The sequence below is a fragment of the Macrotis lagotis genome, chromosome X, assembly GCF_037893015.1.
Source record: "Macrotis lagotis isolate mMagLag1 chromosome X, bilby.v1.9.chrom.fasta, whole genome shotgun sequence".
Classification (NCBI taxonomy): Eukaryota; Metazoa; Chordata; class Mammalia; order Peramelemorphia; family Peramelidae; genus Macrotis; species Macrotis lagotis.
Window position 1 is genome coordinate 683,572,168 of NC_133666.1, and position 14,671 is coordinate 683,586,838.

The window sequence follows — 14,671 nt, forward strand, 5'->3', positions numbered from 1 at the left end:
ACATCTCAGATGACAGATATACAAGAGATGTGAACAAATACAACAACCGAGGACACCAACAAATTAACAATAGAGGAATCATGAAGAAGTGTTTTTTTTTCTCCTTAAAATACAAAAAGAAACAAGATAAAAAGCAAAGGTCAAAGAGAAATGATGGTAGAAAAATAGTCCTGAAACATCATTGGCCATTTAGGTAATGGAATTATATTTGTGATTGGTTTCTCAACTGGAATTCCCTGTCCTCTGTCATTTCCTTCTTCAGTGTTCAGAAAGCAAAGTTTAGGATAGGAGGACCCAGAGTCTCAGGAGAGAGAAACAAAGGTCTTCATACCTTTCCCTTCTGGGCAGCTTCTGAGGAAACAACATCCTCCTTCTCTCCTGGTCCCTCTAGCTAATGCTCTTCTCTTTCTCCTATCAGAGGCTGTACACAAAAAAAAAAAAAAAATGGAAAATTGAAGCAGCACTTAAAAGCTAATTAATGGGAGGATTTCTTTTAAATTATTGTTATTAGCATTATGAAAAACTTGTGTTTGTTTGATGTGTTTCCCTGATTTTCTTATTGAAATGAAGTTCTAAATACAGTTTGCAGAGTCACCCTCTAATCAGGGATGAGAAATATATTCCCCTTTCCACAGGCTAGGTTTTAGATTCGAAGAATATTAGCACTAGCAAAGACTATGGAATATAGAAGGTCAGAGCTGGGAGGGAGCTTAGAACAGAGAATGTCGAGATGGGAGGGGACTTAGAACAGGGGATGTCAGAGCCAGGAGGGAGCTTAGAACAGAGAATGTTAGAACTGGGGGGGTGGAATCTTAGAACAGGAACAGGAAACATCAGAAAAAGCCAATGTTCTTGGATAATAATGTTGGAACTGAAAGAGATTTTAAAACCTAAAATATTAAATTTGAGAAGTTCAAAAGTTCCACTTTCTGTTTCCAAGTCCATTTCATCTCTAACATTGTGTTCTCTGTTCTGAGATCTCTCCTGATTCTGACATTCCTGTTCTAAGCCTCCTCCCAACCCTGACGTTCTTTATTCTAAGATCCATTCCAGTTCTAACACTCCCTGTTTTAGCTTCCTCCCAACTCTGACATTCTGTGTTCTAAGTCCCCTCCTAACTCTGACTTTCCTTGTTCTAAGAGTCATCTCAGCTCTGATATTCCCTATTCCAAGACCCCTCCAAGTTCTGGCATTCTCTGTTTTAAGTGTTCTCCCAGTTCTGACATTCCCTGTTCTATGAGCCCTTCTATCTCTGGCATTCTCTGTTCTAAGGAGCTTTTCAGAGCTAACATTTTCTCAGTTTCTCAGGCATAAGAGTGATGTCCATCCCTCCTCAATATTCCCCAGAGCACCTGGTTTAGCAGTATCACAAATACTATTTGATGTTACATCTCAGGGTCTCAGTTTCCACATTAGTGTCATAAGAATTGTGTTCTTAATTACTTGCTCGAGCTATGATGTCAGAAAAGGGACAATAAGAAAGAGTATGCACAACAATCTCAGTCTCCCATGTTTAGGTTTTTTTTCTGTAGGCCTGAACCCCCATAATGCCAAACTCAAGAAAAACTTTTAAGCACCTCCTCTTGGATCTTGTCATTCACAGAGACAATTATTATACTTTATTGTTTGTCAGCAAGTTGCCAGATACAAATTTCCTTGGGTCAGAACAGAATCCTGGATTCTTTCCCCAAGTAACCACCTCTATCATACTTCACCCAAGTATTCACTTAAGGGAAAACCAAGAAGTCTAGCTCTGTATAAACACTGGACCTGGGTCCTTTCTGCTCCTGCTTGAAGAAACTCTGGTCAGTGGTAGGAGCCATAATCCCCAAGAGAAGTGGCTTCCTAGGAATGGAGAGGCAGAATCTCTTGCCTCCAAGTCAGAGAGCCCATTCTCCATCTAAGAAAGTGTAGATTCCAAAGTCAGACCTCTAGAAACTGCCTGCTTTCCCTGCCTCACTTAAAACCACCCAGAAGCCAACACTGCTCCCCAGGCTTCCATGGGCAGTATTGATCTCAGTACTATTGTAGAGCATTAGCCATAGAACTGCAGGTTAAAAAGCATCCCCATGGTTAGCAATGGATTACTCAATCTGACTTTGGAGGGGAAGAGACTCTCTTGATGATGACTGGGTTTAGGACTGACTCCCTAATTGGCAAAGTTGGCCAAATCCTTGGATCTTGGCTCACTCCCACATCTCTCCTCTGCATTCCTTATGTGTTGTCAGCCCAGTCCTCTTCCTAGGGGTTCTTAGTTCCTCTATTCTGGTAAAGAAATTTGACCAAAATAATTTGGATCCTGGGGTATAAATATAACCCCAAAATATTCTTTTAATCCTTCTTCAAGAAGCCAACATTTTAACAGAGAAGACAAGTACATATATTAACAGAAACAGAAAAAAATATATAGAAAATCAATATAAAGTAGTTTAAACAATGCATTGGAGGCATTAGTGACTGGAAGAACAGAAAAGGCTTCATGGAGAAGTTGGCCATTGAACTGCACCTTGAAGGATGAGAACACACTGAAGGAGAAGCCAGTATGAGGGGTGATCCATGCAAAGGCATAGTTATGGGAAGTGAGAAAGAAAAAAAATGTCCGTTTGGCTGGAACATGGCGGGGCGGGGGGGTCCTGGAAAGATAGGTAAAGGTCAGGTCATGAAAAATTTGAAAAGTTATATATTGTAGTTTATATTTATTCCTAGAGATAATCATAGGGAACCAACAGAATTTACTGAGTAAGGGAATGATATGCAGATATCTCAGAGGTCATCTAGTCCCCCAAAAAATACCTGAAAAAAAGACCTGTTATAACACATTTAAAATCATAAACAGCATAGAAGAAATCACCTCAGTTCATGACCAAATGAGGGGACAAGATTGTCACAGAAGATAAAATTTTGATTATATACATTAAAATGGTTTTACACAGACAAAAGCAATATAGCTAATATAGCTTAAAAATGAAATTTTTATCAGATAAACTTGATGGAAAGATTCTTCCTCCTAGGTACCATCTTCCTTTCTAATTTTAGCTGCATTAGCTTTTGTCGCACCCATTGGATTGGCAAATTTGAAAGAAAAAATTGGAAATGACACATGTTGGAGGAGCTGTGGAAAAATGGGTACACTCGTTCATTGTTGTTGGAGCTCTGAAGTGGTCCAAATGGTCTAGAGAATAATTTGGAATTTTGCCCCCAAACTTATTGTACTGTGCATACTCTAGTCCCAGTGATACCACTAATCCTAGACCCTAAAGAGTGCAAAGAAAAGGACACAACGTTAAAGGGAAATAAATAAATATGTGCATATGTATGAAAAGCAGTTCATTTTGTCCTTGTAATGAACTAGAAACTAAGGGGATGCCCATCAGTTGGAGAATGATCGAATGAAATATGTCATATAAAAGCAATGGACTACTACCGTGCTTCAAAGAATGACAAAAGAGATAATTTCAGAGAAAATGGAGAAAACCTGTATGAACTAGTAGAGAGCAAAGTGAAAAAATCCAGGAGAATAACTTATACAGTAATAGCAACATTGTGAAGACAAGAAACTTTGAAAGACTGAGGGATCATTGATTAATGCAATGACCAGCTAGGATTACAGAACACCAATAATGAAACATGATACCCACTTTCTGATAGAGAGGTGATGGAATAAGACTGCAGAATGAGAAAGATGTTTTATGGACATGACCAGCATAGACAATTTTTTTGCATGACTATGCATGTGTATTACAAAGTTTTATTTTTCTCCTCGATTTTTCCATTTTGGGAGGAGGGAAAGAAAATAGATTTTTGTAAATTGATTAAAAAACAATATAAATGAAATTTGAAGGAAAGAGGTGATATATTAACAAATGGAAAGGTAGATAAATGATTAAATAGATTAATGGCTGGACAAACAGAAAGGATGGCTGGATGGATGGATGGATGGATGGATGGATGGATGGATGGATGGAGTGAGAGAGAAATAGACTGGATAGGAAAATAGAATGGATAGATAAGTAGAGAGAGAATGGAGATAGATGGATAGATAGATAGGTGATAGATAGATAGATAGATAGATAGATAGATAGATATATAGATAGATAGATAGATAGAGTTAAAGAGTTAGAATAGAGAGATAGAATGGATAGAGAGGTAGGTGGAGAAAAATGGAGATAGATGATAGAAAGATAGGTGGCTGCAGGATTGACTTTTCTCTTAGTCCTAATTCCTCAAACACAAATTGATTAATATGCAAACATGTTAACCACAAGTGTAGATGTATATCATTCACTAGACTATTTACTTCTGAGGGGAGAGAGGGAAGGGAGGGTGTGAATGTTGAAAAACTTTCATAAAATGTAATTGGAAAAATAAAATAAAATATCAATAAAAAAAGATAGATGGATGGATGGTTGAAGGGTTAAATATAGAACAAAGTTTCGTAACCTGGGGTCCACAAACTTGGGACTTTTTTATGTTTTGATATCTATTTCAAGAAAATTTATTTTCTTTGTAATTCTATGTGTTTTATTTTGTGCATTTAAAAGCATTTTACTGAAAGAGACATCATAGATGTCATTCACCAGTTTGCCCAAGGATTCCCTTTCACATAGAGAAAAGTTAAAAATCCCCAAACTCAAGATTCTCTAAAGAGTTTTCTCACTCTGAAGCCCATGAACCATAGGTATACTGTCAGCAATACAATTCCCAGTGTGCAAGTGGCACACTGCCAACTACCTAACTGAATTGATGGTATTAGAATCAGTAGGTTCTCCTCAGCAGTTCAATGATCAAGGACATTCCTAAAAGACTTGTGGTGGGAAATGTCATCCACATCCAGAGAAAAAAGTATGGAATCTGAATGCAGACCAAAGTAGACTGTTTTCACTTTTTTTTAACTTTTTTCTTTTTTTCTATTTTTATCATGAGTTCCCCTCTTTAATTCTAATTCTTCTTTCACTATATTACTATTATGGAAATATGTTAAACATGTTTGTACATGAACAACCCATATCAGATTACTCACAGGCATGAGAAGAGAAAGGAGGGTGGTAGAAAAATGTGGAATTCAAAAGCTTACAGAAAATAAATACTGAAAGTTATCTTTGCATGGAATCAGAAAAAAATAAAAACCATAGCATCAAAAAAGAATCAATAGGTTCTGAAGCAAAGCCTAGTTGGATGAATCTCTTGGGTTCTATGATCAGGGTTTTGCTTCTGCTGAGAAAAGGCCCAGTTCATTCACAGTCCTCGGGTCAGAGCAGAACTTGTACTGAAGTCCCTTTGGTCCAGACCCCCATTGGATTGCCATCAATCCCAACCTCCAGCTAATATAGTGTTCTCACTATATCCATCAAATGGCTGCAGAATGGATGCTGAGTTGAAACACTGAGAATTGAAAGTTCCCCAACTTCTGCCTGGAGATTCAATGAATGTACCCCAACCTTCACCACTGGACATGAATGTTTGCTTTCACTCCCTATTTGCCTAGGGATGTTACCCCAGGCCTGAAAGCTCATAAAAAAGACCAACCTGAAAGAACCACAGAACTACCATCAAAATGGCATGGGTTGGGAGGCAGGGTGAGATGAATAGTTAGGTAGCAACTCATTCGCTTCCTCTCATTTTACAGATCAGAAACTGGGGCACATAACTAGTCAAGGACAGAGTAAAAATGTAAAACCAGAATCTCCAGGTCTCTTCACACTCCTCCACCCCCCCCCCATCTTTGTTGGTTAAGCATTTGAGGTCCTAAAGAAGGTAGCAATGTGCCCAGGGTCACTCAGATAAGTAGTGAAAGAGGCAAGGGAGAACCTATATCTCCAGACCCCTTGCCTAGGTCCATTAAAATTAGGACATTTTGGGAAACCCCAGACCAATTTAAATTTTAGAAAAAAGAAAATCATCTTTATTCATATATTACTGGAGAGGGAGGTAGAGAGGGAAGATGAGCTCAGATTTTGACCTTGAGAAATGAATGCCTCCTTATTCCCTTCTTTGCAGAAGTGGTGGACTATGGGTGTGGAACATAACATATACTGTTAGATTTGGTTGATGCATTGATTAGGTAAGCTAACTGCCTTTTCCTCCCTTTTTTTTTTATTTTATTCTTTACCACGATGAATGGATCACTGTTAGTAATCAGAAATAAAAGAAATGTTAAAACAAAAAAATCAATTAAAAAATTTAATTTTTAAAAAATTGGGTATCCCTTTGCAGAATTAGCAAAAACACCCACTAGGAACTCTCTGCACCACCACCCCTCCCCCACACCCACGCAATCCTTTATTTACAGTGAAAAAAGAAATCTCAAGCTTCCACAGGGGGCTTGAGACCAAAGCAGAATTTATAATAATACATCAAATTTTACAGTACATAAAACTCTACCTTCCTAATAAAAATGTGCAAGGAATAGCTTGCTCTTTACATAAATTACTTAAGAATGGCCCCATTTTACACATCATTTTGAAAGGATTTCTGTAACCACACAGTGTTTCGGCTCCTGGTGACAAGCTTTGTTGTGGCCTGGGGAACAATTAGAATGGGGAAGCAGAGAAGTCCTCATAAAGAACTCATATGAAAGCTAGACAAAGAAACAACTCTGTCTTAAGAGCTCCTGAACATAGGAGATGGGGGATGTGGCCTCTGAGGAGATGCAACTAGGACAAGGCGATCAGAACTTTGCCCCAGGGCACTGATATGTCGAGAGTAAGAACAACACCTATAACTTTAGCAGGTAGCAACAGTCAAACTCTTTACTTCACAAGAATAATTAGTTTAAAAAAAGGGAGAGTCATTCTTTACCCTCATGGTTATACCCCATGTGACCTTCTCTGGGATCCACTCCTACTCTTCTCCCCAACTCCACCTTCTCCCCAGAGAGAGCCTCAAAGCATGCCAGGGTCTCTCCCTCTCTAGGAACTCATGTCCTCAAGTCTGCTGCCTGTCACACACACACACACACATGAGAGATGCCACAGTGTTTGCTATACCTCTGTATCTCTGAATTAAAGGAACTATTATCCTAATCCATGAGGTGAGGTAGAAAGAAATGAATTTAGGATCACAATTGATAATGTGGGTACTTTGGGAAAATCTCTAAGGGACCTCAGTTTCCTAATCTGCAAAATGAGAATTAGATGATCTCTATGTTTACTTCTAGCTCAACATATATGATCTAATGATCCTTGGATTCTGGATTCTAAGTAAAAATGAAATTGTAATGATCATACTTAGAGAAGCATGGGAAGACATATGAAATGAAAGAAAATGAAGTGGATAAAACCAGAAAAACAATAGACATAGTGACTCTATAATGTAAATAAATGGCAAGAACAAAAAAAATCAGATCTGAACACTGTGATATTATAGTAGCCAAACTCAACCCTGAAGACAAGATATATGGGTATACTTCCTTCCCATCTTTATAGACATGGGGAACCATGAGTGTGGAATGTTGCAAATACTGTTGAATTCAGTTTGCATTGGTTTGTTTGTGTTAATGACTTTTTTCCTCTTTTATTTTATATTACAAGAGACAGAGAATCAATTCCTTTTTCTCTTGTCTATTTTTGGTTATTCTGGGTGGGGAAGATTAAGGGATATATATTGGTAAATTAAGATGATGTATAAAGAAAAGATATGAATAACAATTTAAACTAAAAAATGGAGGGAAATTTCACAAAAATACTTTTCTCTCCCTTAACTGTTTTGGAATGAGGGGGAAGACAGTGGGAAACAAGTTGCTGGTGGTCCCATTCTATGGATGGAAAAAGCAAAACATGAAGCTTAGATGTTCTGAGCAGAAGTGGATTCAAACTCCATTTTGAATCCTGAGCTAAATGGTTTCACTCTCACCCTCTGAAGGACTCAACTGTTTTCAATAGATAGGCACCATAGAAAATGACTAAAGACCATTCCATGCCTTGGTTTCGACTAGATTATCTGTGGCTACAAGGGAAAAGAATAAACATTTATATAGTGCCAACTATGTAATAGGTGCTTTTCAAATATGATCACATTGGGTCTTCATAATAGCTCAAAGGCCAAGGTTTCCCCACTACATCCAAGGCCATGAACCCAGACGACTCTGAAGGAGAAAGTGAGGTTGGTGATTTTGCACAGCCCAGCTTCGTTTAAATCCAATTCATTTGCATATCGTCTTCCCATTGCCATGGACCTTCTTTGAGAATGAAGAACAAACCACAGCAAGAGGCAGACAGGTTACGTTACTTTTCCACTGTCACACAGTGTGTATCGAATGAGACAGGATTTGAACTTAGATCTTCCTGACTCTAGATTTAGGGTTCTATCCACAATGTCATCTGGCTGCCTCAATTAAGTGAATCATTCATGGTTGCACAGCTAGTGGAGAGAAAGAATTTGACCCCAGATCTCCTGACTCAAAATTCAGAATCATAATTCATCCCCACTTAAACCAGGCTCCATTAATACTTTGTCGTATTAAGCAGAGTTGGCTGTTGACAGGATGCTAGCAACCACTGGTGCTAGTGACAGATAAAGCCCCCAGTAGAGGGACTAAAGAAGTCAAATTTATGGAGTTTGGAAAAACCCAGAGAGGACCCTGGAGATTCATAGTTGCACTCTCTGTGCTGTAAATACTGTTATGGTAGCAATACCAGTGAAAGAAAGGAGCAGAGAATTCTGGATGGTGGGGGAGGGAATTCAAAATCAGTAGTGAAGCAAAATTAAGCTAAAGTAAGAGGCACAGAGACCTTGTTTGGGGTAGAAAACATTGGAAATCGGTAGTGAGAGAATCAGTGGGGGGATGAAGATCAGATAAGAGAGAGCAGAAGGTGGTGATCTGAGGAACAAGTCAATCTCAGCCTGAGATGGGAGGTCCTTAGGGAAATCTTCCCCCAACTTTTTTGGAGATCTTTAGCCACAGGCTGGGTGACCTATTACCCCATATTAATATGTGGGTGAAACTAGTGGTCAATAAGTGGTCCAACTCCCATTTTTGTTTTACCAAAAATGTGGAAAAATGGATAAATTCCTCCCCTCTCCAATCTGTCCATCACATAGCTGTCAAAAGCACCCACCACTCTTGTGCTCAAGAAACTTCTAGAAACCTCCAAGAGAAAATAAACACTCCCCTGTTTAGCATTTAAAGGTCTACCAACCTTTCTTTCCAGACTGATTTCTCATTATTCCTTATTACATACTGTTTTCCAGTCAAATAGGCTTCCCTGCTCTTCACTAGCCTATCTCCCACCTCCATTCCTTTAGATATGCCTGGAGAGTTCTCCCTCTCCACCTCTGCATCTAGGAATCAGGGCAGCTAGCTGGCACACAGGATAGAGCACTGGCCCTGGAGGACCAGAGTTCAACTGCAGCCTCAGACACTTGCCACATACTAGCTGTGAGACCTTGGGCAAATCACTCAGTTCTGACTGCCTCACATCCAGGACCATCTCCAGTTGTGAGATGATGATTTAGTATAGCACCTCTCTCACTCAAATATTCGAGAATGAAGGATAAACATCATCATCATCATCATCATCATCATCATCTAGGAATCCTAACTCCTTATAAGACTCAACTCAGCTGTTTGGAGTGGACTACCTGAATTCAACATACTTTCACAAGGTCATAAGTTTTTAGGAAAGAGATCTGTGTCCTTCCTCAGGTGAGTAAAAATACAGAATCATGAAAGCCTAGATTTAGTGCTAGAAGGGACTTTGGGGACATCTCGGTCAAAAGGAGACCCAGTCTCTTATCTGTAAAATAATAGAATTAACCTAGATGACTTCTGAGAGTATAAAAGCTTTCAGAAAAATGGGAAGAGGGTCAGGCAGGAAGTTTATAGTAATAGAAGACCATGTCTCCCTTAGGGATCTTAAAGAGATGCATATACTCCAGATATTCATTTTTATTCAACTTTACATTAAGGGATAGAGCAAATGATTTCCATGACAAGGGAAGGGAAGAAATATCTATTAAGTGCCTACTACTATGTACCAAACACTGTCTTTATCATTAGTCTCTTATTTGATCCTCATAATAAGGAAGTGGGTGCTAGTTTTAATCTCATTTTCCACTTCAGGAAACTGAGGCAGTCAGAGGTTAAGTGGCTTGCCAAAGATCACACAGCTAGTAAGTATCTGAGGTCACATTTGAACTCAGGTCTTCCTGACTCCAAGTCCGTTGTGCCACCTAGTTGTCTAACAATACTCACTATGAAAAGTTCCAAGGATCACCGGACCAATCATTTAGTTGTAAATTGGTTTCCATGTTGGGCAAGAGATCATAGATCCCATTTCTCAAAAGGGACTACTGGAACTTGAGTCTCCTCTCCCCAGTCACACAACTAAGATATAAATTTGGAGTCAGGAGACTAAAGTTTGAGAAACTGACCGACTATATGACCTTATTAACCAAGTCATCTTATCTCTCTGGGCTTCAGTTTATTTGTCTGCGTGTGAGAGGATGGATATTGATCTAAAAAGTTCCTGGATTAATTTGAGAACATTACCAAAAGCCATTGTCCAGAACTTTAGATTGTCCACGTTTCACCCTATTGAGTGTGGATGTGCAGAAGCCAAAGGATGTACCCATACCATCTACAGGATGGAGGATACAGTAAGGCACTAGAACCTTAACATGACCACTACAGAAAAACTTTTTCTTGGCTTCCCGCTATCAGGGTGTTTTACAATTTTGAAGGTCCAAGAAGAAATTCCCTCTCTAGGAATTCCAAGTAGTTTTGCCTTCTGAGTAGAGTCCAAACCACACCATGCTACCTCAAATTTAAAGAACTGTCAAGGATGCTCCAGAAGATAATGTTTCACCAAAAATATGGTGGTGTTACCTCAATGCCAATGACAAGTTCAATTCCCTTCTAAGGAAAATTTAAACCATAGGGTAGTACCTGGTTGAAAGGACTTTGAGACTCTAGTGGAAAAGGAGAATTAGAAAAGGAGAATTGATTTGATTGCTTAAAGGTTATTGGGAAGTCTTGTGTGTTCTCTAAATGTACTACATTTGTTTACAAGTTCCCATAGAACCTTGTGGCCTTGGGACCTCAGTCAAGCCAGAAGAATCACTCAACAATCATACCACACCTAGACTTGAACTTGGTGGAACCATTGCAATGGAAGAATAAAGCTACGTTTTCAGTCTAATTTCCAGAAAACAAGTGGCATAGGGAAGAGTGAATACTGAAGGTATTGATAGAATTGCTTGCACTTTTAGTATTTATATTTAAAACAAAAACCCCTTTGTAAAACTGATGTTGAGTGGTTTGGAGATGAAATTGGGATGCTCATAATTATCCCCTTAACAAAGTGAGAGGGGAGAATACAATGGCATTAGAGAAGAAACACTGAGGAAATATGTCACCTTCCTGGTCCTGATAGAGTGGACCCACAGCATCCTTGTTCTATTACGAAGGAACAAATAAAACCGAGAGATCTCTTTTAGGATATCAGGCTCAGCAGCTGCTAAGATAAAGCCAGAGCCAAATGCTGAGCCCAGATGTCAGCCTGGGAGGTTGGCCCCCACTGCTCTGATTTATGAGGAGCTGAGTATGGGTCCTGCTGCCAGCCCATACATCACCCTACCTTTCATTGATCACTTATCCATCAAGAACCAGCTTTCCATGTGCAAGTCCCCTGACATGGAGGAATTATGGATCTGCTCCACAGAGGAACATAATAATTGTTGGTTGTTTTCTCCTCCTCATAGATCCAAAAGGAGAGGAGAGAAAGAGACAAAATGGCACGTGGTTTTTTCTCTTGCATAAACGTTTAGGGTCTTCCATGGTAGAAGAAGCCCAGGACTCGAGAGACCTGTATTCCCAACTATAGCATTTACTAGTTGTACAACCTTGAGCAAATTAATTCCCCTCTCTGAGATTCAGTTTCTTCATCTATAAAACAGAACTCCAGCATCAGTAAAACCCCCTCCAGCTCTATGTTGTATGTTCTAAGACCACTTTCCCCTATCCCATTTTCTATGTTTCAAGACACTTTTACCTCTAACATTTTTTTATTTTATGTTCAAAAGTGACTAAAACCTCTGGCATTTTTCTAAATTCTCTCCCAACATTGATGTTTTCTATTCTCAGATCCTTCTCAGCTCTGACATTCCATAGTCTCAGGATGCAGGATTACTGAGAAAGTCTGGTCCATAATACTACAGGGTTATCATCTTTCTTGTTCTAGATACTTTGACTATCAATGTAACCAAATAATACATTTGCACAGCTAACATATTTTGAGCTTGTGATATACTAATATCCTCAGGGCTTTTTTAGGTAAACCACTAACCACAATGCTCTCATTTTTTGTATGTGAACCCAAGTGTAAGATTGCTACATTTAAATCAAAGTGATCCAGAGTCATATGAAAAATGGCTCTAAATCATTACTTATTAGAGAATCTCTGACTGGTCAATATGACCAGAAACCTCACACCTCTCAGACTGGTCAATATGACCAGAAAGTACAATGATCTATGTTGGAAGGGATATGGGAAATCTGGGACACTGATAAATTGTTAGTGGAGCTGTGAACTCATCCAACCTTTCTGGAGAGCACTTTGGAATTACGCCCAAAGGGCAATAAAAATGTGCATCCCCTTTGATCCAGCAATACCACTACTGCGTATATACCCTAAAGAGATCATAAAAAAAAGTTAAAAACATCACTTGTACAAAAATATTCATAGCAGCCCTGTTTGTGGTGGCAAAGCATTAGAAATTGAGTAAATGTCCTTCAACTGAGGATTGGCTAAACAAACTGTGGTATATGTATGCCATGGAACACTATTGTTCTATTAGAAACCAGAAGGGATGGCAATTCAGAGAAGCCTGAAAGGATTTGCATGAACTGATGCTGAGCAAGATGAGCAGAACCAGAACATTGTAGACCTAACAGTAACATGGGGGTGATGATCAACCTTGATGGACTCGCTCATTCCATCAGTGCAACAGTCAGGGACAATTTCAGGATATCTATATTGGAGAACACCATCTGTATCCAGAGAAAGAATTGTAGAGTTTGAACAAAGTCAAAGACTATTATCTTTAATTTTTAAAAAGTATTATCTTATTATGTAATCTTGCTGTCTCTTATATTTTATTATTTTTCCTTAAGGATATGATTTCTCTCTCAAGATATTCAATTTAGATCAGTGTATACCATGGAAACCATATAAAGATTATCAGACTGCCTTCTGTGGGGGTGGGGGGAGGGAAGCAAGATTACGGGGAAAATTGTAAAATTCAAAAATAAATAATTTTTTTAAAAGATTGCTAGATTTATACCCACTAAATTTCACCTCATATGATTTAGCCCAAAGCTCCAGCCTACTATGATCTTTTTAGATTCTTCCCCTGATATCCAACCTCACTTTATGACATACTCCATTTTGGGGGACCAGGGCTATTATAAGTCTAATAAATGTCAACAGCAAAAAGAAACCAACACAAAGCAAAGGGCAGAAGCTTACACAAAACACTTTTAACAAGACAAAAAAAGTACATTTAACAAATAACCAATCAGCCATCATCTGCAAATTTCACAAACATGCCATCTTTAGATTACCAAATCACAGACAAAAAAATGTTAGTGCAAAAATGAGGCTAGATTCCCTGAGGCACTCCACTGGCAACCTCCTGCCAACATGACAGTAAATCACCCATTACTGTTCTGTAGATCATTCAAGCAAGCCGCAGTCTATCTAATGATACTAACTAAATATCCACATCAGTCCATTTTTTCCAGTGTCAGAACAATCAAGAGACCCTAGTCAAATGCTTTGCTCAAATCTAGATTAAATCACCTTTAAATCTAGTAACTCCTAAAATGACATCTCATTGATAGCAATATGAGATTTTGAACAATCAGACAAATTATAGATAGCATTTAGATAGAGTGTAATGCAGATGTGGACAAAGCAAGAGAGCCAGACTGAGATAAGTAGGAAAAAACTCTTCAATCCTTTCTACACCTTTGTTCTGGTTCTTGGAACAGAATGTGTCAGAGTTAGAAAGTACATTAGAATGTGGAAATGAGGAGCAGCTAGGTGGCACAGTGGATAGAGAATCGAACCTAGAGTCAGGAGGACCTGAGTTGAAATCCAGCCTTAGACAATGACTACCTTTACCTGTGTGACCTTGGACAAGTCACTTAACCCCATCACCTTGCAAAATGAAAAAGAATGCAGAAATGTCAGAGCTGGGAGGGGCCTTAGAACAGGATAGCAGGGCTGTAAGGAGTCTTAGAAGAGGGAATGTTCAAACTAAGAAAGGACTCAGAGAAAATATCAGAGCTGGGAAGGGGAGGTGGCTTAGAACAAAGAATGTCAAAGCTCAAAGGGAACTTAAAAATATGGATATTTTACAAATAAAGAAACTGAGTCTTAGAAGGTAGGGACTTGCCATAAGTCACTGTGAAAACTAGTGACATAGGCAGGAACCTGAATTTCCTTAGCCCTAGTCCAGTACTACTATTTTATTTAATCATTGTCTCTAAACTAGGACTCCAGTGATATTCTTTTCCACCTCAGAGGATGGAATAACTGCTGTTCTCTCTGGCTCAATTTCTCTCTGCCTCCTCCAAGAAAGTCATATCGGGTTGTTCCAGGATAACTTGTTTACCCCATTGGTTTTATGGCCTCTTTCCCTGCCTTGGGGAGGACAAGCCTAATCTGAC